The sequence below is a fragment of the Melanotaenia boesemani genome, chromosome 4, assembly GCF_017639745.1.
Source record: "Melanotaenia boesemani isolate fMelBoe1 chromosome 4, fMelBoe1.pri, whole genome shotgun sequence".
NCBI lineage: Eukaryota > Metazoa > Chordata > Actinopteri > Atheriniformes > Melanotaeniidae > Melanotaenia > Melanotaenia boesemani.
The window spans coordinates 25,129,298-25,153,951 of record NC_055685.1 but is presented as its reverse complement, the minus strand read 5'-3'; the positions used below and the strand labels follow the sequence as shown (position 1 = coordinate 25,153,951).

The following is a 24,654-nucleotide window of genomic DNA, read 5'->3' as shown; positions in this document are numbered from 1 at the left end:
GGCAATATTTGTATGCTGTCTAACCAGAACACACACATGTTGGAAATGCACCCATTTATGTCTAGTTAGAATCTAGAATTCCACGAGTAGGTTTTCAGGATAAAAAGATTTATTTCTATTAAAGACAAAGGCATAGATATATGCCTATATCTATATATAGAAAACATTAGCATGTTGGGCCTTGAATAAACAAATGGTCCAGAAAGCCACAGGTATCTGAGGATTTTCCTTCAAAGGGACTCTTGTTCTTTTTAAGAAACTCGTTTTTTTTGTTTTTTTATTATAATATTCCTCCACTGCTGTGTATTTTCTTCACAAACATGTTCAGCAGAGTTGCAGTGATGCCCCTCTGAGCCATAGCTTAGTGTTCAATACCACCCATAATCCCATAAATGGCAAAGAAAAAAAAATGATGGTGTCTAATCCTTGTCGCAGTATGGCCTTTATTTGACTGTTTAAACTTGGTGTTTGCTTACAAAGAAACCTCAGCTGTGACACGCCTAACTGGATTAGACTGCACAGCTTGTGCAGTGCAGCATAACACTGCTGTGAGGTAATAGAGATGTTACATACAAAGCTCTCATATGCAGCAACACCACATAATGTAAGCATTAGGATGCTTGTGGATGTTCTGGAACAGTAATGTGGATATTAAGTAGAGAAGCTCCCCGAGCCATATCACTGCATGTGTGTATAGGTCTGGGTGTGTGTCGCCACTGGTGGCAAATTATGCCTTTTAAACAAAATCAGCTGCAGTGACAATATGGAGTTGTGTGAGTGTATGAGAATATTTTTTGCATGTTTTCCACAAATGAAAAATGTGTGCATCTCTGAGTTCATCCACATTTGTGTTTGATTATTCAAGTGTTTTCCTGCCATCATCAGATATGCCATAAATTACACACATCCAACTCTACAGCAGACCATACTAAATTGAGTGTTTGTAATTGTGTGCTTTTATATATGAATGTGGAACTGCATTTGACCTCTAAAATGTCAGTGTTCATTCCATGCACTGGAATGAGGTTATTCATCAGCGTGGAAGTCTGTACACTTTAGGTCTTTATGTGCTTGTACTTCCAGACCAAGTCCAAGAGTTCAGAATTCATAAAAAATAAATAAATAAATAAAAATAAGATAATAATAAACAACAATAAAACACAACAATTTCTATTTTTTTTTCTATTTGTTACTTGCATTTGTGTGTGTGTGTGTGTGTGTGTGTGGATGTGGAGCCAAGCTGTGCTAAATGGATTCCTTCCATCTTAATAAAGCTGGAACTGTAGGGTTAATGAGCAAGCATTGCTCAGACAATGCACAAACAAAATAAATACATTCATCACAGTGTAAACCAGCAGTGTAGCAACAAAATTAAATCGTTCTCCTAAAATATCATTATCTATCTGATGGAAATGTTTTGATAGCGCCTGTCTTCATTCATCCAACTTTTTTTTTTTCTTTTTGGGGGGGGGGGGGAGTTCTAGCTATTAATGAATTGATTGTGTATGATACATTTGATTTGAAAGAGAGCTGCAACAACTTTCTAAAAGTACTTTATGCTGCTCAGTACAGTTAGATAAGTAAAGGCAGGGAAAAAAAATAGATGGGATGCTCCTTCTAATATCATCATGTAAACATGGCTTAACTTTAAAAATATTTTAATTGGTAAAGATGCCAAAATGATGGTAAACAAACTTTGTATAAACACACACACACGCACACATAAACACAAAGAAATTGTTTTACCTCTTTCTTTTTTATCATCTTCACCTTCTTCCATGCAACAACGTTGAATCCAAAGTGCAACCAAAGGCTTTCTTTTACTGAGGATGGAGTTGGTTGTATTTCCTGCTGAATATCTTGTTGCCTAATTCTATTAAGAATTAAAATACTGACTGTTTTCTGACTTTAGTAGTGACTCACTAATGCAGCGTTGCAGCATCATCACTGTGTAGTACAGACCTGAACAGGCACACAGGAAATAAACTTCTGCAAATGAAAAAATACACAATAAAACTTCCTAAACTGTGAATCAATGAGGGAAAGGCTAATTGTTCTTGTAGTCACGTGAACAACATGTTTGCATCCCCAGAATATGCATTTTTTTTGGCCTCTTGCATCTATGGTCCTTTTTTTTTTAAAGAAATTTATGCTATTTATACCAACTATATTTTAATAAACATCCGCAAATTATACACTGAATAAATATTTACAGAAACCCAAACCACTAAATAATAATAAATATTAATGTAAATGTTTCTTTTCCTTTGACAACTATTCAGAGATGAAGCTGCACAGAACCACTGCTGTAAAGTCTTTCATCACTGAATTCATGATTTTGTGTGCATGCATTACGGTACATGCGTACATGTGTCAGCGACTATTGAAGCAAGCTTTTATGTGTTAACATGCATCTGAAGCCTGTGGGAAAGATATGCCTCAAGTCTTTTTCTTTTTTGCCTCTTCAGAGCCTCTTTTTTTCTGAGCTTTCTGGGTCTCCTGAGAAATCTCAGAGGAAATCTTTTCATATCCCACAAAAACACTAAAATTTCAGTCACCACACACCAGTTAATTACATAAAACTCCCTTTTAACTTTTCAGAGTTCACAAGAGAGGACCAGAAGCAAAAGGAAAGGAAGAGCAAGTGTCTGTGAGAAACAGGGTGACACAGCCAGTACAAAAGGGGCTCTCATCCCACTGTAAGACAATCTGGTGTAATAAGCTCCCACATGGAGCTGGGGTGCCTTGCCCACTTTTAATGACCCTGATACATTAAACATTGAACCTTTCAGAAAGCAGCATATTCTTTTTTATCAGCTTTCTTTCTCCTACACTCTTCTGTGCGCTTTTCATTCTAAGCTGAACCCCATAGTTTCTTCGTAGCACTCTTCTTGTATCAGCATCTTGGATGAAAATGAGCCTCGTAGTGAGAGAAAAGAAGAGAAAGAGGCAGGAGGATGAAGTAGCGGAAGAAGTAGGAAGAGATAAAGGGCTTCATCTCTTTTCTCCCTTGGTGTTTTAATATTTAATCCACACATAACATTTCTTGTGTCATTCGGTTGCTAAATATGACTGAGATCAGTTCTTGAGTCATCACTATTTCATTATTTTGCCGCTATCGCTCGGTCCCCATATGCTTTCCTACCTACTTTGCACATTCTCACATGCTCCATCCTCTATCTTACATTGTTCACCACATTCTTTATATCTCATCCATTCATTAGACATATCCATTAATCTTCGTCTAAATCTACATGTTTTTAACAGGATTATGGGCAAACATATGAGTATAAAGGCAGATTTGTACTCGCACGGTGTCTGCATCTGCATCATCGCCCTAGGCGCTACGTAGGTCCGCAGAGGCTCGACACGCACCTCTTCCAGACCTGACATGCACCACTGCTATGCACGGTTACACGAAGGTACTCCATTGTGTTTGGTCAGTTTGGAGTCATTTGTTTCCGGATATCTTGATCTTTTCACTGGTAACCACAGTTTTTAAAAGTAATAACCAGTGGATCAAGTTGATAAGAGGCTGATCGAATTATTTCTACATTTTCTTCCACAAGCTAATAAAGACAATGAACCATGCTGGACGCCATTGTTGTTTTAAAACAGAAAATACCTACCAAACTAAAGTAAACCATCAAAATAAGTCTGACCTAGTGAGTTTACCGGCCGATACCACCCGGGCTTCAGATTAGAAGGAGGAACTGCAACAAAACACCAAAACAACGTGCACCCCCTAAGCTCAAGTGAGAGCAAACTCACCAGCATCAGCTACACCACAGCCGACCGCACGCAGATGCCACACAAGCATAAATCCGCCTTAAGGGTCCTTTGGCATGTACATTTATCTCTACATCCTGAAATTGTTGGTAGGTTAAAAGTTTAAGACTGGTTATCAGGGGACAAAATGCCAGCCAACCTCAACTTCAGTAGGTCAACTTCAGCACTTTTTAAAATTACATTAACATGTATGGAATGCACTGCTTTCATAATGGTGATGTTTAAGTCATCTGAAGACAAAATTGCTGCATGCCATCTCGCCTGAAAATAAAGCCTACATATCAGCACTGTCAGACTGGTGTTTGACACATCCCTCCAACACACACACACTGCCTTCAGAGCTGGATATGGTATCTATCTCATGCTATGTCATTCTAATATCCTGTATCACTTTATTCTGTCGTTTAGGTGCCTACGCATAAAAATACAGTATGTAGGCTTTCCGGAACTGACACCAGATTACTTATTGTGGTTTAGAAACAATACTTCAAATAAAAAAATGCGTCTTATACGTATTTTTCTAAATAGAATAAAGGTTTCAAAAATCAGAAAGTGTATTTCAATGAATCTTCCAGCTCTGTAGAATAATTCAGTCCAGATATGAACATCCAGAATCTTGTGGTTTTTTGACAGGAAATAGTCTAATGTGCTATAGATGTAAAAAAAAATCCTATAAAACAACCTCCTATTAGCATTTGCATTTCACATACGATTCTTCATGCTGTATAAAATAATTTAGTCCAGATTGTTACATCATAAATGGCCTGATGTGGCCAATAACCTCAAAAAAGCAATGGAATCACTCTTTTTGTATATCATAAATCAGACGCTAACTTCAGAAATGTCAGGCTGATGTCTCTAAACATTTTTTATCCATGCTCAGCAACAGTGTTTTTATAAACTACCTGATGTTATTTACCTTATTTAAATGACGGCACGATCTTTCTGCCTCATCCGCCCCAATGTGCAAAGACACATGCACCAGTGGACAGACAGAGAGCTTGTGTCTGAAAATGTGACGTAAATAACAGGTAATAACCAGGCTTCACAAACTTACCTTCCATCCCACAAATAAAACTGACACACTGTAGCCCACATTACAGCCTTTCACCAACACCTCTGCTCTACTGTATCAGTCTGTGGTGTAGTGTTCATCTAAACTACCACTCAATCACACACTTTCCAAGCCCCACTCCACTTCTAATGTGTTTTATGGAGAGGAAAAGTGCATCCCTCTCATACCACTGGTAGATTAACTCAAGATGATAGTTCACATTGGTGCACACATCAAGTTATTAAATTTTCCCTTTTTTTTTTTTTTTTTGTTCTCTGCTGCAAAAAGTCTGAACACTGAAGATCTGGCACAGCGCCGGGATACTTTAAACTCTGTATATGCCATTATTTGCATCTTTTTGTTTCAAACCATTTATTAACTACTTTATCTTTTTCTTTATACATTCACAGTCATGGCCTTTTTATGTGAAACTTTATCTGAAACCTCTTCCAATACATTTTGAATTTCACTAGGCATTTTTGTGTGATTGGTATGACAGTGTGTTGTAGAAGAGGACCCAAATGCAGGACTATGCTGGAGGCAGCAGGATGAAGAAGAACTTTAATAACTTTCTGGGTGGACCAAACTAGGACAGGATATAAAGCCCCAAAAAGCTGAGTGGCAATCAATGCCTGAAACATGGTGTGTCTCAAGGGCAGTAAACAATACTAACTTGGACTGAGAACTGAAAGCAAAAACTTCATAATAAAAAACTAGATGCGAAGCAGACCAAGATGCATAAGACAAAGTTATTACTAGAATATAATGTAAAGGTGACTGGAATACAAAATACAAAAAGACCAAGACCAGCTTTCAGACATAGCATAATGATCCAGAGTCCAGGGACAGTGGCTAGCCAGCCAAGTAATAATAATACTCAAATCCATAACCAATAGGAAACCCAATAAAATTGATCGAAACTGACTTAAAAGTGGCAGCAGTATTAGTATTTTACCTAGTGACACTTATTTGAAGCCAGTATAAAAAACTCTAGGCCTGATGGATGATCACTCTACCTCCTCTGTGCCCCACCCTGCAAGTGTTTTTCGATCACTTGCAATATTATATTTTTTTTTCTTAAATTTAATTACTTTAATTGAGTTGCTTTTGTGTTATATGGAAGCCGAGAGCGACTGGGCTCGCATTTTTTAAAAAAATGTTTTCTCATGATAACGGGACATTTTATAACAGATTATTCAAACAAAGAGTTGTGAAGGGACTGGAGCTGCTCCTGGTCCGTCACAGAACCAACACAGAGAGACCAACATTCAATCACACTCAGTCACTCCTAGTGAGAATTTAGAGACTAAAATCAGCCTAACATGCATGACTTTGGACTGTGGGAGGAAGCTGGGAGAGAACCCAAGCATGCAGGTGGAGACCTTGCAAACTCCACACAGGTTCCCCCCAGAAACCTACCTGTTGTTAATATATAAGTATTATAAAAATAAGCTACATTAAGTGTGTTTCCTACATTAATAAATTATATTGGAATTTAGTGAGTGTGTTTGTGGTCTACTGGGATAATCATGGACCTCCTTCATGTTTTGGATGCAGCAGTCTGGCTTTGAAGGGGCTCTGCAGGGCTGTCAGTGTTCGCAGGGAACAGAGCTGTTCTGTTCTGGGATGCCGGCCGCCGACGCCAGATCGAGCAATGTCCATCACTGATCAGAATGTCCAATTTTACCTCTGTCAACTCTGACAAAGGCTGAAATTGTGACGTGTCTGACTGTTAAGTTTTACCAATCACTCACTCACATAATTACACATATATACATATATATACATATATGTAGTCCCTCCCATCAGCTGTCTGTTTTGATCACTGAAATCAGGTGTCACACACTTAATTATAAGCCCACCTTGATCATCTATTTGCTTCAAGATAATGAGAAAATTACCTCGTTATCTCAATATAACAATTAAAAAAAGAAATAAAGCACAGAGCGGCTGCTCCCAGCTTCCATATTGTATTGTTTATCTCAATCAATCAAATCAATCAATCAATCAATCAATCAATCAATCAATCAATCAATCAATCAATCAATCAATCAATCAATCAATTCACTTATGCCAGTAAGTAATTCAACAATAGCAAACAATTTTGAGTGTCTGTAGTTTTGAAGGTCTTTGAAGTTTTGAAGTTTTCTGAAGAACGACAGGCAGAAGCAGAAACATTTTGAGTTAGAGCCTATGCCAGTAATTAACAGGACAGAGAGATAGGATGCACTCTTGGCAGGTCCCCTGATCATGGACAAGTACAACAGGAAATTATAAGGACAGTGTTGCCCAGTATAGCTCATGTGCAACAAGCCAAAGGAACAAAGAAGAAGAAGAAGAAACCGTGATGTATGTAATAGCTTCACAGACCCCTGTCATTTACTAAGCTGCTTCATTTTAGAACTCGTTCTGAGAATATGTAGTGTTGTACTGAATCATCTAGTTTGTTAGAACCTGAATGTGGGCTAAACCCTTTTCAGGGTAGATGGTTAATGCACCAGGAGAACCAGGTGCCTGTCGCTGCCTCCTGTTAATGAGAAGACACCAAACCTGTTCTTTATTTTGTGTAAACTAATACTTTCTTGGTATTCCTTATTCAAATCTTAGTTTGTTCATTTTGAATTATGGAGTTTATGTAATCGGGTCAGGCCAATCTCCACCCATGCCTTCTTTCCTGGGCTTTTTAGCTGTGACCACCATCATGGGTTCTGGTTTGACTTTATTATTTGTGTCTTTGTGAAAACGTTGTGATCCTGAGGGAATATCCCATCTGTGCCCATCCTTTACCACACATAATGTTAAAAAGTGGGACGAGAGGGTTTATGAAAAGATTAGCCTAGGCGGCTAGTGTTTTGATTACAATAGACAGAGTCTCTTGAGGCAATTTACCCCCATAGGTCGGTTACACAATGTTTACAAGTAAGGTCAATAACTAACAAAGCATGCTATAACAGAGCTTGTGGCTTGAAGGTATGTTGATATAATGTTCATGTTGAGGAGGATGACCTAGACACAGGATTCCAAGAAAACAGTGTTGCCCAAATTGTATTTGAGGCCAAGCTCATATATGAGACAATCAAACCAGTTTGTGGTGTTCTGCACTATGTGTTTACACAAAACAAATGAAAAAAAAGCTCCTATTTATCTATTAATGCAATTACTGTCAGTTGCATATCACTACAGATGTAGTTGTAGAATTCTGCTGCAACACTCGTGTTTCTTCTGAATGAACAAGCCCTTCTGGGTCCAAGCTGCTTTGAAATGACAACTTTCAAATCTTAGTTCTAATATTCTGCTTAGTTTTTGCTAGCCCAGTCATCTCAGTTAAAACATAATACCACAGCAGCAGATATTTAAATCATCCCATATTGATTACACAGCTTTATCGCAGTAGTACTTTGGAATGCATGCAATTTCCCCTGTAGCAATTTTCACCCACCTTTGTTAATATTATGGATGAGTGTGTGCCCATTAATCTAAGCTAATACTAACAGGGAAGTTGCAGGCAGTAACAGGATGCAGCCATACAGCAAACCCAAGTCTCATTAGTGTGACAGTATTAAAAAAAACATTACTCAACCTCTGTCCCTTTCCCAGTGTCTTCTGTCTTATTTCCTTTTCTCCTTTTTTCCTGAATCTTTTCTTTAGGCATCCTTCCTCCCTGACATCATCATCTTGTCTTTCTTTTCCTATCTTCTTTCTTCCTCAGTCTTTCCCTCTCACTGTTTTACTCCTCTCATTTTCATTTGATCAGGATTTTCTTTATCACTGTAATTTCTGCCATGGCCTACCCTCCCTTCCTGTCATTCCCATTAGGCGCACAGCACAAAGTAATGCTGTAGCCAAACCACTTTTTGTTTTATCTTCAAAGTTTTTGTCCTTTTCTATTTATTTTCCATATTTCTACTTTTCTTCCTTTAGCTTTCCTGTGCTTTTATCTTGAGCCTTCTTTTCTATCATATTTTTCTCCTCAGAATAATTTTTTTTATCCTCTTTTTTAAATTATGTGTTTATTTGTTTTCTATTCTCCCCCTCTCATTTCTAGCCCTCCCCTTTCAACTCTTTTACAAACTGGCTTCTTTTCTCATCTCTCACACATAGACTTGCCATTTCTTCACAGTCCACCCATGTCTCCTCCCATCACCTTTCATTCTTACCTTTCTAATTCTTTTCTTTATATTTTACTGTTAGAATTACCTATAATTATTGTTATCTAATTATTTGTTATATTTGTTTCATTTTATTCTCCTCTGCTCTTTCCTGATTTAAAAGCAAAGACACAAATTCTTCCTATCTCCTTTCTAACTTATTTTGGAGTAACCATGTTCATTTTTAAAACAAATCAAATCAAATTTTATTTATAGAGCGTTTTTTATGCACACAGCAACACAAAGTGCTTTACATATTGAAAACAAATTATGCAAATTAAAAACAAAATTTAAAACCCTTCTCACACCATAGTATATAACAGGAAATTAAAACACACCTCATTGTAGTCTCTTTTACACACAATCTTAAACTCACACACGCATACAAAGCACATGTACGCTTCCCCCAACACATAAAACATGAACTCCCATCCCTAGTTACTGTCTTTTAACTGAATGTAAGTATAAACATATCAATAGAATGTAAACATCTGGCTTGATGCTGCTGTGTGAAAACTGTATCTTGGGGATTCAGTCACACCGGAAGCCAGCCCACCCCTGACCACAGAGGGTGCCACCACAGGAATCTCCCAGATCAGGGCAGGCTGGGGTTCACAGACCTCACCACAAACACAGGGCAGCAGTGGAGGACCCCCAGCCACCCTTACAAGGGCAGTCGCCATGGCAACAACCCAGCAGAAAGAGCAGGTAGCGCTACTGGTGTGGAGGATCCCTAGGAGGAAAACACTGAAGTTAAAAAGTAAAAACAAGCTTAAATAAACTTATAAACAACAACAAATGATAACAGCAACCAGGATAAAGATGCAGATTAAGCACTTCTTGAAAGTGACAAAATAAAGTAAAATAAAATGAAGTAAAATAAAGGAGTTAATAAAAACTGTTTACTTGGTTAAAACAAAATAAAATGGAGAGCCACATAAATATGTGGTATTCAAAATAAATAGAAAAATACATAATTAGATAAGTAAAAATCTAAACAAAAGCAAATAAAATTTAGTCAAAAGCTAAGCTTAAAAGAAAGGTCTTGAGCCTGTTTTTAGGAACAGCAACAGTCTCTGCAGCTGTGAGGTTCTCTGGCAGGTTGTTCCAGAGTCGAGGCCTGTAGTGGTGGAACGAAGCCTCCCCATAAGTTTTGGTTCTGACTTTGGGAACAACTAAGAGGCCAGTACCAGAGGATCTAAGGGTCCGCGAGGGTTGATAGTTTAAAAGCAGGTCTGATAAAATATGAAGGTCCAAGACCATTATGACATTTATAAACAACTATATGAACCATGAAATTGATCCTGAAATGCAAGGGAAGCCAATGCAGCGATTTTAAAACTGGTGTAATGTGTTCCCGTCCACTGGTCCTCATCATCGTCATTGTGTTGCTGAGTTCTGGAGTAATCATAGGTAAGAAATAGACTTTTTTGGAAGACCAGAGATAATCTATTCTACTAGAAATAAAAGCACAAATCAGAACCTTGGTGCTGGCAAGACAGAAGAATGGGTGGACTCTTTTTAAGATGGTAAAATCCTGTTTTTGTGACATTTCTAAAAAAATCAAGTTCAGAGTCAAAGGACACCCAGAATTCTCACACACTGAGAATATTTACAGTTTTGTAATTTTGGTAAAATGATCTCTTTCTTGTCTTCAAGATTGATAATTAAAATTTTCTGCCATCCATGAATTTATATCTAAAACACAGTTTAAAAGAGTATTCACTGGCTCCAGGTCATTAGGAGCTACAGCAATGTAAAGCTGTGTATCATGATCATAGCTGAGAAAATCAATGACGTGCCACCTTATGCATCCCAAAAAGGCAACATGTACGGGAAAAAAAAGAAGTGTGCCTAAAACTGATCCTTGCGGAACCCCACACTGGATTTTATGCATCTTTGAGGAGCATGTATCTATACTTACATAAAACTATCGATCTGTAAGATAGGAGTAAATTATTAACATTACCTGAGAGGCCCACCAGATGTCTGAGTCTGTTTAAAAAAATCTCATGATCTACTGTATCAAAGGTGATGCTTGGATCCAGTAGAGCCAGAACTGAAAGATTCTGTGCGTCCAAGTTAGATGTGAGGTCATTTACAACCTTTAAAAGGATTGTCTCAGTACTGTGGTTTTTCCTAAAACCAGACTGATATTGATATATAAATATATATAAACCACAAAATGTTTTTAAAAGTGATTTGGGAATTGAGTCTAAAAGGTTAGGTTTGGATGGGAGAAAACTCGACCAAGCATTTTTGCATCAACCAGGACAAAACTCTCCAGTGTTTCATCGGGTAAAAGCAGAGATTAAGATCTGTTAAAATCAACAACATGTTGAGATAAATGACCGGATCTAATCATATCAGTTTTATGTCTGAAGTGGTCTGCTAAGTCCACACGTGCAGTATCTGATGCTGTAATGGATGATTTGTTAAAATCAGCCTTTTTTAAAAGATCAATGGTTTAAAAAAGGAATTTGATATTGTTTTTGTTATCTGTGATGAGGTTTGAGAAGTGGAGTGTTCTGGCCAGTTTAAGTGTATTATTGTAGATTTTGAGTTGTTCACATGAATTTTCATAATGCATTGTTTTTTTTCTCTCTCTCTCTTTTTCTTCTCTGCTGTCCTGCAATTTCTTTTCAGCTTTCTAATTTCCTCATTTCTCCACGGTGTTTTGTATTTTCTTGTAGATGCTGAGTAGATAGCTGACTTTCATCTATTGTTAAAATGACGTACAATAAAATCACATGATGCAGGTAAAAAGCCACTTCAGAAGTAATATATTGTTTCCTCACAGTTCTCACTGGGGCCTCCTGTTGGCTAAAACTTGTGATGTAAAAAAAAAACACAGTAGTGGTCAGACACAGCCAGATCAACAACAGAGGGCACACCAATGGACAGAACATAGGGTATGATCAGGTCCAGGGTGTGTCCTCTGTTGTGAGTAGGCTGTGTTACATGTTGCCTAAAATTCATACTGTTTAAAAGATTTAAGAAACTCACTGACATAGGGATCACTTCTGTTATTGATATGTAGGTTAAAATCACCAGTTATTAAAATCTTATTGTATTTAATATGTACAGCTAATTAAAAAAATAAAAATCTGGAAACTTTAATAAAACAGGTAGAAGGTTTTGGTGGTCTATAAACTGTGATGCATAAAACAGGTGGGTTGTTGTGGGTTGATATTGATTGTTGAGGAACTGAAGCTGTTCCACATTTTTTACCTCCCTGATAGAAAATAAAAACTTAAAATTCATTGGGGAAGCCTTTGTGAGAATAATTGGTGCATCAGTGCCAAGCCAAGTTTCAGTTAAAAAGACACAGTCAATGTTCTTAGCTACAATCACATAATTAACAATAAAGGATTTGTTTGACAGTGATTAGTTCGGTTGTGAGATTGAGACGTGGGATTTGTAACAGGAGTTGTATAAATGGGAAGGAGACATCTGCCAGTAGAAGTGTAAGGATATGGAAAGGGATGCTTATGTCTGCTGGTGATGTGCACCGGTATATGATGTGTAAGCGAGGAGGGTCTGACTAGGGGATATGTGTTCTGGCTGGACCATCAATTGGAGAGAGCTTTGCAGGAGTGGAGGATGAGTTTGTGACAGTAACCTTTTAACCAAACGTGAAGCTGTTGGATGTGGCTGAACTTGTATAAATTTTGCATTATGATCTGAACTTGTCTATATGTCTACCCATGACGGTGTGAAGGTAGTGGACCGGAAATTATGCAGTGTTTATTTACTCTTTGATGTTGTTGATGAGGTTGATAAAATCCATCCTCTGACTGTTGGAACTTGAGGTCATTTGTGCCTGCATGTATTACAATCGTGGAAGCTAAAGAGTGGTGATGAGAGAGTTGGTGGGCGGAGTTGCTTTTGTGACTACTGCACTGCAGCACCTGTTCACACGGACATGTCAGACAATGGAATCCCCCACAATGAGAACACGAAGGCCAGCTCCAGCCACTGAGACTCTGGGTAGAGGGGCCTGCAGCACCAGAGGGCAAAGCAGTTGCCTCCATGGTGGGAGCTGTGGGAGGAGAGACGCCGGCCCCCGGGGAGGCTCCAGCTCGAACATAGGCACATTCCCGGCCACGACCGCACGAGTCTCGATGTGTCCCTTCACCGTGGCTTTTAGGAGCTTTCAACACCTTGCTGAGGAGGAGCTCTGGGAGGACTGTGGGGATTTGACCGCCTTGGTCCAAGCTGGTGAAGTGCTGGTCGATGCCCAGCCAGCAGTTCAAATTGGATAATACCAGGCCAGTACCATCGGAGGCTTTCTTGGGCAGCAGACCACCTTGGACCAAGATTCCGAATGTCTGGGAGTGGAGCTGGAAGAGGGCCAGGGTGAGGGGATAGCAGGATCCCAAGGCAGGGTGTCCTGGAGAGCTGCTTTCAGTGAGGCTATGTAGCTAAGTATATCATCTGCTGGTACCCCACATCCAATAGGGAATTCAACTGCTCAGTTCCTTGGATAGATTCCAGATGTCTTCTTTAAGGTTGGTGATCTGCTTGTTCATTAGATCCAGGCTTTCATCAGAAAGTGCCAAAGGATCCATAGCAAACCCTCTCTAGTTTTTAGGCTGAAACCTTTCTTTATTAAAACAGCAACATTAAAAACCATGGTTAAAAATAGTGTAGATGTCTTTTGATCTTCTATCCAGACTCACGGACAATGAAGCTATCATTGTACGGTGAATGCTGTCTTTGCATTTTGTTTTCAGGCTATTGCTGCAACTGTCTATTGCGTCTTTTGATGCTCACAAGTACACATTGGGTTTGATGGAAAGCTTCTGTGTTGTGGAAAAACCTTCCCTTTCTCAGCTGTCAGACTGCTTGACATCCACCATAGACTTAAAAAAGGTGCTGCATTTGGAGTAAATACAGAACTTTCAGCAAAAAAGAAAATCTCTCTTACAAACACAACTTCCATCTCCTAAAACAAATTTCTGTAATTTTATCTTTTTTTTTCTTTACAGTTTTTATATGATGACTGGTAAGAGGAGAGATAAAGCAGTAAAGTTAGCATTATTTTACCCTGATTTGTGAATCATTAATTATCCAGTGAACCATTAAACCTCTCTGCCACTCTGCATCTGAGGCAACCCAGGTGGCAGTTTGAAATGACAGACAGCCAAAACTGTATACATATGAGTTGGCGAATCTCTTCTTCAGCCTAAATTCTTAATGATAACCCATATTATCAGATTTTCAGGTCACACAAACAGAGATAGTGTTCCAGAGAAGATTAAGTAATCTCTCTCAGGAGAAATTATACATTCAAATAAATGTGTCAGCAAAAATCTTTTGTCAGGAGGGACTTGGAAAGAGGTCATTTGGTAGAAATCCCCATAATGAAGTGACTGCAGCTGTTAAGAGAAACATCTGGATTTCCTTTGTCTTTCAGTGGGAATCAATTTTCATTTTGAGGACATGTTAACAAAAAACCCTTTGGAGTAAATTCTTCTTCAGGTTATTGTAATGAATGAACATTAGATATTAATAAGTGAACATTAATTTAAAATTAATCTTTATTTTAATCTGAATTTTGTAACAGGTCCAAAACCATCTGATTGTTTTGGTTTTGTTAGACAATCCATCGTTGTTATGAATGTATGTGTAATGCACATAATAAAGATAACATTTTATCTGCACAATACATTATCAACCCACTTTGTCACATTCACACTAAGTGTAGAAAATAGAGTAAACATAACGAATAACATAGTTAAGATCTATTGATGCTGCATGATGAATGTCCAGATGTTGTGCACTTGGCACAGAGTTGCTAACTTAGTTTAAACATATTTAAGGGGTACAGAAGTGTAATAATCTAATAATCTAATCTAATAATCCTTGCAGCTTCAACATGAGGAAACTTTTTGCCCAAGCCTTGTGGGGCCTCTAAGTGCAGCAGTTGAGGGTGTTTTCATTACTTATGACTGTTATTTTCAACACTGCACTGTGACTCCTTTTTCACATCCTGGTGCAAATATGGTACAGGTCAGCTGATGCACTTTTGACTATATATTATTATATTATTGTACAAATACAAATGATATACAAATACAATACATATATATATATATATATATATATATAGATAGATAGATAGATAGATAGATAGATAGAGTTGTCAAGAATAATGCATTAACAACAGTCACTTATGTAATTAATCGTGTTAATATTTTTAACGCACTTAACACATGCATGGCCTAACAAGCCCAATACATCTGTCATTTTTCCTTATGACGGAGGGACATGGAAGCTTCTACAGGCAAAATGGAAAAGATGAGCCTTCTGACTCTATGGATGGATTTTTTTTATTTATTTATTTATTTTTTTTGCCCGTGCATTCTGCACAAACATGGCTGGTCTAGTGGCTCTCTGGTCTTCTCTTTGTCTCCATCCCCTCTTGTTCTGTGAATCATAATGTCTGAAGGTGATTAGCTTATTCTTCATTAGTACCGTATTTCTTGTGGAGTTTGTTAATTGGAAGGAAGAAGCTAGCGGTTTGGGGTTCATATCAGCACATATTTACCCCCAAAAATTGTTTTTGACAGGACCCTTCTCAAACACAGGGGCAGCGTGGCTCAGCAAGGTAGAGCGGTCGTCTTGTAACCCAAGGGTTGCCGGTTCGATCCTTGGCCAAGTCGAGTTCATGTCGAGGTGTCCTTGGGCAAGACACTGAACCCCTAATTGCTCCTGATGGGTCGTGGTTGAGCGCCATGCATGGCAGCTTCCGCCATCAGTGTGTGAATGTGTGTGTGAATGGGTGAATGTGATGTATACCATACGGACCATTTACTATTTACAGCTGACAGGTGGAAGAAAAAGATTATGCTTCAGCAATGCAGGGGCGGGTCTAGAAAAGTTTTGAAGGGGGGCCAGGCAGGAGCACTGGCCAGGAAAAGGGGAGCACAAAGGAAACCTGTGTTTTTAGTCAGATCATCAGTTTTATCAATCAATCAATCCATCCATCCATCCGTCCGTCCGTCCGTCCGTCCGTCCGTCCATCAATCTTTATTTATTAAGCACTTCTCATACAAAAAAGGTAATGCATGCTTTACATTAAAAACACAATGAACAAACGTAAAAAAAAAGACAAACATCTTTACCCATCAAATCCCCTAGATCATGAGCCCACATATCACAAATATACACAACATACCACACACACATACTTTTTCTGTATGAGAAGTGCTTAATCACACACGGACACATGTGTACATGAAATTATGTCTCTAAAAGCGCCGCCCTAACTGTATCAGGTAAGCTAAGACACTGAAAAAATAAAATATGTTAAGTTGAATTAAAAAAAAGAATATAAACTTCACACATTAAATATTGTATATGCAATAAACTAAAGTTAAAATAAGATAATATATTACTGTTTCTTCATCAATATTAGCTGTTTAACTACTTTTGTCAACATCTGGCGGTTTTATGACAGATATCATCACCATGTGATAAAGTGTAGCTGGTGACTGGTAAGATGATGCTGTATGAATTTTGCATCATGATCTTGATTGTAGAGATGATGCAGAACAACATATAAATGTACATTACCTGCTCCATTTACTGACCCTTGGACTTCTAATGTTTACTCAAGGGAAGGTCATCAACAGTTAAAGTGCATGTAGAGGCTTCTCAATTATAAAGTTTGCTTTCTGTCCCCCTGTAGTATTTCCTTTTATATTTAATAGGAGTTGTTTTAATCCACACCTCACTCTGCTTGTTAGAGTTCATTCAGTCGAGTTTTATTGGGTCATGTTGGCCCAGTCTTTTTTTTTTTCTTCCTTCCCCTTTTCAGTAATCTTCTTTCAGTTATTTAGCTTTGATCATGATAGTGAGTAAACTGAGCCTCTCTGTGCACCGAAAACAATGTTAAATGGACTTGAAAGGGTGCCGAAGCTTAGAAACCATTGCATTGTTGCCTGTTGTTTTAATGCATGGCTACCCTTAAACACATGAGCAGACAAAGACTAGGAAGAAATCAAAGAGAATAATTGGATATGCCTTAGCAAATAACAGAGTGAGTCTCACCGATTACCCGTGCTCCATTACAGGAACAAATCCAGTTTAAGAAAACTGTTACGCACATGAGAAGGGAGCACACTGCCTTGTCTAGCTCGGACGATGGTACATTTGTGGCTCCCCACCAGCTGTTGATGCTGTGCTATTTTGTCAATGTCTTTTCTGGACAAAACATTGTCAGGATTTTTAAAGACAGAATTTAACCAAATTCTTGTTATTATTTCATTTATTTTATGGCTTTATTCCCTAATATTTGATAAAGAGCAGCTATTTCTCCTGCACATGTATGTCATTGAAGATAAGATGTTGGTGCACAGTCATAGGAAAACATAATTTGCTACATTTTCAAATTATTTTCAGGCACTTTGTTACATTAGCTAAACTTACAGGATACTGACACAGAACTGGTTTTTAAGACATAATATTCATTTTTTTTAACTGTTACATGGCTATCAGCAAGATGAACTCAAGCATGACATTTGCTGTTGTGGATGAGGGGATGTAACGTGTTCAGTCTGAGATGACATTAAATTTCCATGTTAAAAGAAATACTTCCCAGAATCCCTATAAATATTTTGAACTGATAAAAGGTTCGCAAACAATAGCCATTAGCAGTGTAAACAGTTAACACTAAAAATTATTTACCACATTTTTACAAATAAACTCCAATGCATGAATTACCATATGACCCTTCTACAGGAGGATTTTTCAAACACATCACATTAAGTCTAAAATGAAGAAATTTTTTGACCTATGAAATTGATTCAGCAAACAGTTTATTTTATATGTGTTTATATTCCTACAGAAAATTAATTTTAAAAATAAATAATTCTGTTGCATTCCCATCCTTTGTTTTTATTTTATGCTTTGTTTTATGCTTCAATGTTAAACAATCCCAGCCATCTATGTGCCATTCACATGACTTTCTGAAGTCTGTTAATCCAAACCCAGTTGTTAATAAAGTTCAACCTCCTCTTGGCTGTATGTAATTGTGATGCAGATCACAGGTTTTGCAGCTCCTGTGTGCATAATCAGTCAAACAGATTGGTGGCGGCGATGGAGGGCAGTTCTCGGAAATGACATGTATGGCTTACAGAATCCTTAGAGATGCATCCACCATAACCAGATTAGTTCAAACTGATTACTGAGGGGTAATTACTTTGATTAGGGAAGATATGTGATAAAACATCACTTCCACACATGGAGCTTTTAAAGATATTTCAACACAGCATAAACAATGCAAATATAAAGACACACACTGGGAAATTTACTATTCACCTTCATAACAGATGTTACGTTTCATCTGCATAATAGATGTTACGTTTGGGAGTTATAATGAATGAACCAGTAGCTTACAAAATCCTATTCCCTCAGGAACAAATGTGTTTGATCCCAACAATAAAAAAAGGAAAAAAAAAAAAAACCTGCTCTTGACAGCTGTGCATAGCATGGTTTATAAAAATGCATGTCATTCAAGGATCAACGACAGAAAAGGTAGAATTGAACCAAAGGACATCTTATTTATGGCATGTAAAGCATAGCCATTAGAAGATTAGGAGAGCCCTTATTCATTACTGGTAGTTGCTTGGTGACAATAACAACACACAAACTGCTATCAGTGGATGACAATGTAACATTATATATTAAATCACCTGGCTTACCAATTTAAATGATTAACTCTTGCCAGATCAACATGTCTGTGAGTGAAGAAAGCCCGTTCATTTCCCGAACCAGCAACAAGAAGAATGCAAGAATATTCACAGGTTATAAGGTTATCATACTCCCCTGATACCCTGATTCCTATAATGTCTTAAAAAATAAGACCTCATAGATTTTTTTTTTTTTTATGAATTATTGATTATTATCAGATCAAAGCAAGTGTATCATCCCTTTTCAGGGAAAAAAAATGAAAAAGAAACAAAGGGAGAATTTGGCAGGGGGAGCAATCAGCATAAACTATTATTGCAAAGTTATGACCTGAAGAGCTGTAAATAAAAACTAGTCTAAAGAGTTGTTAGAGAAAACTCTGTGGTTTTCCTTCCATGCATGTTCGTTGATTTGGTCAGAGAGAACAAACAACTTCTTTCAAAGTCAAGATATTTATTTTTACAATTTATTGGAAATGTTACAGAATTCTGGGTTATGAGACTATCTCACCCTCTCTGGTTACAGAGAAAGGAGTTCTGCTGCTGATAACCTAAATCAGAACCCCACTGCTTTCCCTGAACCCAGTGTTATGTCCCACTCAAGGGGTGTGGGAGGGGGTAACCATGGACAGATGTAAAAGTGAAACAAAGCAGGTTTTATTGTTGTAAGCATAAATAAAGATCAAAACCAGGTGGCAAACATAATCCAGTGTTGGGGTTAGTGAAACTGCTGAAAGAAACACCAAAATGTCCGCTGGATAAACCAAACTAAGATTATATAAACAAAAGAGTGCACATAAACCGGCGTACTTAACTAAATAACAAACGTGCAGTGGTTCCAATAATCTAAGAGAAATACATTCACAACCAAGTAGCCTGAGGTAGCCCAACACATGCGACCATTGTCCTCTAATATCTAAACACGAAGGTTGAATCAAAAGGCAGAACACAAACTAACTCAAAGCGCAGCCAAAACAAGCTGTGTAATACACAAAGGTAAAGCCCAACCAAAACGAGACTACAATTACTCCCACAAGGGAAAACACAAACAGCCAGGTTTAACTCTGCTGAAACCTCAAAGTAGTCTACGTACTAGAAGGCTACCATTTAAGCACAGCAAACACACAGTCTAGTAACGCAACCACAAGCTGAGGGGAAGCCGTCTGTGCTATCCAGCTTCTCCCTACAGAATGAACACAGCAGCAGTCCTTTATTTCCTCTGATTTCGGCAAGCTGCAATGTGGTTGGCTGGGTGATGAGCCAATCAGCGGGGAGGAGACCGGGGGTGCGTCAGGTCTAGCCACTCTGAACAGACATCAGGGCCTGGCATTTGCATACAGGACGAGCCACAGGTGTCAGTAATGAGCGGTGTCCGTAACACCCAGTAATTATACCTTGTCTAAACTGAACAGTGATTGGATGCTATAACTAACTAATCAACTGTTGCGAGGCAGTTTTTTCTGCATCTTCTGCTGTCAGCCTCGTCTGTCTGCTGCGGCTCCCTCTGAGGTTCCTGTTTCTGCAAAAACAGAAGTACGGCCAAAAGCAGCCACATGTCGCAGGCCAGACATTTCTCTAACACCAGTTTGAATCTTCAAATGTTAGCTTGTCCTTTTCTTCACTTAGAAACCGAAAGCAACGCATGTTAATCCAAGATTACACAATGTACTTGTTCAGCGTGTGTGTGTTATTCTTTCCAACTTGCAAATCTGTATTTAAATATTTTCATTAATGTTATGCACAAGTTATAGAATCAAAGACAAATTTAAAATAATATCTAACAGAGTCTAGAAAACTAAAGTGAGAAACAGTCCTAATCGCACATTTTTATCAATGTGCCTCTCAGGTTGCCAGTGTGGCTATTTTAAAAGATTTTATCCAAGATTTTGGGAAAACGTGTGTATAAACGTCATTACTTTGCCATTTATTTCTACCTTTTGCCCTCAAGAGATGTTATTCGTTGGTAAGCTCACGTACATATTCAGGTTTTTTGGCTGATGAAAAAATCATGTAATAACAGAGTAGCTTACCTGGGAATTATTTTTTTTCCTTTTTTCTTTTCTTTTTTTCTTTTTTTGGTAGCAGTTTATTTAGTGTTAAATAATAGTTCTTTCTAGTTGCTGGGTGCTCCAGCTGGGTGGGCGGTGCATAGGGACACAAACACCGCTATTAACCAGGTGGATAAGGCATTGCGGGAAATAAAGACCGTCAAGACAGAAATTGGGACAACAATTTAAAAAAGCATTGTGTAAGAATAAATAAATAAAAGGAAATACACCTCTTGTGTGTTTCATAAGCATTGCATCACTGTTAGACATCCAGCTGAATGTATTTTATAACATGTACATTTTGTTTCACAATGACAGAACATATTTTAGTGGTTGAGGTTCGTATTAATATCATCTCCCTTTTTTTTTAAATTTCTATTGTTTTTTCCCCGAGCGTGCACTCTTAGAAGAATTAATATTGAATGTGCATCTTTATTTATTTATGCAAACAGCTTTAGTATCTAACATGTGGTGTGAAAGGAAAGATAATAGTTGATTGTGCACAAATGTCTCACATTTCACAGCATTTCCTTGATTTTATTCTGTACCGGTGGTGTCACCGTTTCCCGTTTATCTAGATTATGTGTGGATGCCTGGGTCAGAGTTGCCGTGAAGGTAGGAACATTTTCCCACCAAGTTTGTTTTTTTCATAAATCCCAAAAGCTGACTATATTTGGCGTACGTCAGTTTTTGTAACTTTGCCAGCTTTATAAATAAGGCCCCTGATCCCCACAGGGATAAACCACCAAGGACCTGCAGCCATCAGGTACCCCCCACCCATATCCAACAGACGAGGTCACAATCCTCCCCTAACACTAACACTAAGAGATGGAGCTAATCACAGGGGACCAAAGGGAGTAAAATTTTGCTGATTCTTTGAGGAAGCAGACGTTGTCTCAGTACTGATGTGGCCAAGTAAAAGATTTTATTTGGTTGAAACCTCACACATGAAGATAAAAAAAAAAAAAAGGCTGTTTTAATTGTACTGTGTGTGGTGTGCTCCGAAAATGTAATTACAGAACAACACACACGTAACAATGCTGTTCCACAACTCATCTACAATCTAGTCCTCTGGACCGGACAAACGTCGAAAAGTATAAGAAGAAACAAAGCAACAACCGGAAAACACAACACACAGCATGGAAGAGGATATATAGGATGAGGGAATGATGGTGGTCTTGGGACTATTACTAACAGACAAATACAGAAATGAAAAAAATAACAGACTGGAGACAGCATGAACACAGACTTTATTTACTTCCTTGTTCCCCAGCCAGGTCGCTTTCTGACAGTAAGAATGCACAAGTTGTCGGCGTCACTCAGAAATCGGCTCTGAAATATTGAACATGTTCAATATTCCCAATTGTCGGCTACGGCCCTTTTCTGAGCGGTTTATCGGGACAAATTGGCTCATAACACACCAAAAACTAAATGATAATTGGACAGGGAAATCTCCCGATGATTGGGCATTTGCTGTCAGAGGTTGGGAAGAGGCAAAATGGGGACAAAAAAAGCCCAAAAATCATTATGTGTGTACCAGGCTTTAGGATCATGTGTGCTGAGTTAATTACCATGTTAATGTCACCCAAGTCACTTACTGGGCACAGTGCAGGGTTTACAAGTATTTCATTTGTCATGTGCAAGATGGCAGTGAAATGGAGTCATATGTGCTTTTGAGGCTGTGCACACCCATTTACTACTAGTAACAAAAACAAAATTAACAACACGTTAATAATCTAAAATAACAATAAATATAAATATAATAAGCCACAGTGCAATGATTGTGCAGTGATGTGCATGCTATATTCTTACAATATGTGTACATTATATATATATATATATATATATATATATATATATATATATATATATATATATATATATATGCATATATGTATATATGAACAATTTAAATGGTAGTGCAAAATATAAACCTTGTCAAAGTCACATGAGTAAATGAAAGTGTTTTTCAGCAGAAGGTAGGACACTAGCCAGTGTCACTACAGGGTAGAGTTCACAGTTTTGACAGCCTGAGGGAAGAAGCTCCTCCTGAGTCTCTCTGTGTTCGCCTTAATAAGCCTTAGGCGCCGACCAAAGTGCAGCCACTCAAACAAACGGTTGTTAGGATGATGAGGGTCTCTCATGAACCTGTTTGCTCTGGCTGTTGTTCTCTTCATGAAGATGCCCTGGAGGGTGGGGAGTGTTGTACCCATGGTGCTGACCTTAGCACCCTGTGCAGAGCCCTCTGGTCACAACTAGTACTGTTCCCATACTACTGGGTGATGTTACCAGCCAGAACACACTCCACCACTCCAGTGTAGAACGTCCTCATGATTTGCAGAGAGACTGAATTTCCTCAGTTGTCTGAGGTGAAAAGGCACTGCCTCGCCTTCTTCACCTGGTTGTCTATGTGCAGAGTCCAGGATAAATCCTCTGTGATGTGCACATCCAGGTATTTAAACTGCACACCCTTTCTAACAGACACTGCCAGTTTTTCCACCTTCCTCGTATACAGTACACCCACTCATCGTTGTTGATGCAACCAACCACCACAGTGTCCGCAAACCTCACTATGTTGTTGGAGCTGTTCATAGCAGTACAGTCATGAGTGTACAGGGAAAAGACCAGAGGGCTGACGATACAGCCCTGTGAAGATCCAGTGTTAAATGAAATTAAATTTAAGCCATGTTGACATGTCTTTACATACCTGAAGCCAGAACCTGTGGACCGCTGTGTTCTGGACCACAAGGTGTGTTCAATGTGAGCAGATATTTGATTGTGACCGACCCATACTGCCTGCATATTTGTTGCATATTTGAATTCTTAGTTAATGTAAAGGTGTTTAAACATATTTGTGACCATGTATTTTGATTAAAGTTACTGGATAGTCAGCTTCCCATTTCAAAGTTGGAAGACAGATTTAATCTTCTAGCTTAGATAATAGTCTATATATTTTTTGATAATAGCTTTGGAGATTTGAAATGAAAGAATTCTGCTACCCTGATAGGTAAAGTAGCTGCAAGTTTAATTGGTTAAGGGTATATTTTTTTACACATAATAGATTTAAACTGGTGGTATTCTGAAAATGTTGTGCCACTGATTCCATAGTGTGAAGTGAGCATATCAAATTACAAGAAGTTTGCTTTTTTCTATTATATGTTCTAATTGTTTTGTTCCTTTATTTTTTCATTGAGTGAGAGTGAGAGTTTGTTTTACAGGATGACAAGGTTGTTCCAGATGGATGTAAGCTTACATGGGATAAGTAAAGACTTGGTTATTTTTTAAAAATACCCACCAAACCAATTAAGAGGAACTGATGTTAAGATTTTTAAAACACTTATGTGGTTTTATGGCTGAGCTGATGAATGGCAGGTCAGAGATGACTAGATCCTCACACAATGCTTGCTCTACATCTAACCATGGTTCATCCAGAGCGCTTGGTTTAAGCCATTTGGAGATATATTGCAGCTTGTTAGCTAAGAAATAGTGATTAAAGTTGGGTAGGTCCAATTCACCTCTGTCTTTTGTCTGTTGTAAAGTTTTTAGACTATGTGATGGCTTGTTTTTTCCATAGAAATTTTGATATGTGAGTCCAGTGACTTAAACCTACACTGAAAATGATTGTAGTGGGTAGTTCTGAAAACAGTTGACTTTTGGTAGAACCATCATTTTAATAATGGGAACCCTTCTCATTAGTGGTATGGGTAATCACCTCTACCATGAGAGATCATCCGCTATTGTTTTTAGTAGCTGGAAATAATTTAGCTTTGTTAGTTCTGATAATCTATGTATATGCTTAAATATCTAATGTTTCCAGACTTTATCGTAGTATTGTGTATGTTGTTTGCAAAGTAAAAATGCTTAAAGAATTTATTTTAAAATAGGACAGCATTTGTTTTTACGTAAAATAAACCAATTTT

General features: G+C 38.1%; 1 protein-coding gene across 1 annotated transcript in view; it reads left to right on the top strand.

Moving 5' to 3' along the window:
• LOC121638892 (protein phosphatase 1 regulatory subunit 29-like) overlaps positions 1 to 24,654 on the top strand; it is a 237,428-nt gene that overhangs the window by 135,748 nt on the left and 77,026 nt on the right. The window lies entirely within an intron of this gene.